The following is a 2062-nucleotide window of genomic DNA, read 5'->3' on the forward strand; positions in this document are numbered from 1 at the left end:
TAATAACATTTTAATCTTATATAGTGCATCTTCTATATATGTCCAGAAGCGCTTTACATTAAAAAGTGTATAAAATTACAATTATTGTCAATTGGCAATCGTTTGTTATTAAATGTTCAACCATATCTCGTGAGACGTAAATAAAATCGACATCTTTATATACACAGTTCTAAACAAATGTGTTTTTAATCCACCCTATGTTAAAACTACGGACTCCGACATTCTTAGTGTCTGTGGTAGGTTATTCCATAATATTGCACCATGGTGCAGATATCGTAAAAAATAATTGCAATTAATTGTAGATAAATGATATATTTTGTCACTATGTTTCGCACTGGCTATTGCGAATACCAAGATCTGTTGCTCGCATCGACAAGTGATTAAATGTAAAACGCAATCATTTGCATTTTTCCCGAAGCGCCGGGCAAGGGTGCAATATTTTTCCTAATCATGATAAATGATTTGTTATCTGACAAGGATCGAAGGCGAAAATATGTGGATGATACAAATGTATCTGAAGTTTTTCCTAAAGGCGAGCAAGGTAAAATGCAATCCATCGTTAATGCAATAAACTGCTGGTGCATAGATAACGATGATATGAAAGTCAACCAAGCTAAGTGTCAAGACTTGCATGACTATCTCTTCTGCGAAAGCCCATCAAAATCTAGACCCAAATTTCGTAAATAACCACGAACTACTTCTGGTATTTTAAGCGAAAATTTTAGGTGTCCATATTTCAGTGGATTTTAAATGGAATACACACATTGCGTATATATTATATCCAAGCCCTCTAAACGCCTCTATTTCCTACGCCTATATAATATTGAAACATGCTGGTCTTCACCACGCTTCTCTTGTAACTGTCTATACTACCCGTATAAAATCAGTCCTTGAATATGGTTGCCTGTTGTGGAATTTTGGAGCCGCTCAGTATCTCTTGCATCAAGCGTGTTCAGAAGCGAACTATTTATCCTGATATTCCTAACATGAAGGCTTTGGAAGCTGTGTCGCTCCCAAATCTATCACAAAGACGATATCATAAAGATATCATAAAAATATACAATATTACTTAAAAACCTTTTCTAAACTGCAACATTTAATTCTACCTGTCATCTGATCTCACCATGAAACAGATAATAATAAGTGTCAAAGGGTCTGTTCACACTATGGTCGATCTTAGATCGATTTGGCCGGATCGATCTCAGATCGATCTCAGGACGATTTTAACGTATTTTTCTGCCTGTTCACACTGCCTCGGCAAACCTGGTCCTATCTTATTTATTTTTAATTCGGATCTCTTCGGAAGAACATCGTAAGAGGTCGGGTTCTGAAACAAGATGGCGGCAGACGAGGCGGCAGAGACACTGGGCAGAGATCATTTCTGTCGCTTTGGCTTTTATAACAAATTACAAAAAAAAATCCAAAAGAGACGTATATGCTTAAGGAGGAAATATATGAAGACATTAAGTCAATGGAGAAGAAACGTTAAAAAGAGAGAAGCTGTGCTATTCTTGTATTTTCGAGCACTGTGTAGCAGATCATTCTCTGAACGACGGTTTTGGGTTCAAGAAAGTAAATGCATTGGATCATTTTGGGAAAAAAACGGTTGCTCTTTGGAAAGAAGACAGTCTTTGGCTTCAAAATTTTCGAATGTCTCGGGAAACTTTCGATTTTGTGTGTCACAGAATATCTGGCGATCTTTCGCGTCAAAACACAAGCTTCCAAAAAGCGATATCTGCTGAAAAAAGAGTGGAAATTTGCTTATGGCATTTGGCCACTGGTGAAGATCTCGTTCTCTAGCATGGCGCTTTGGGGTTGGAAAAAGCACAGTGTGCGAAATTGTTCATGATGTTTGCCAAGCAATTGTAGACACGCTACTTACTAGGGTTATTAAGTGGCCAACAGGTGAAACCCTGCGTACTGTCCTTAATGGTTTTCACCAGATCTGGGGTTTCCCTCAGTGTGCTGGAGCGATCGATGGCACACATATCCCTATTGTTGCCTCACGACAATCATCAGCCGATTATTATAATCGGAAGGGTTTTATTCCATTGTTCTGCAG

This window comes from Dendronephthya gigantea, unplaced genomic scaffold (genome assembly GCF_004324835.1).
Source record: "Dendronephthya gigantea isolate DGI-Jeju-01 unplaced genomic scaffold, DenGig_1.0 000014F, whole genome shotgun sequence".
In the NCBI taxonomy this organism is placed as follows: Eukaryota; Metazoa; Cnidaria; class Anthozoa; order Malacalcyonacea; family Nephtheidae; genus Dendronephthya; species Dendronephthya gigantea.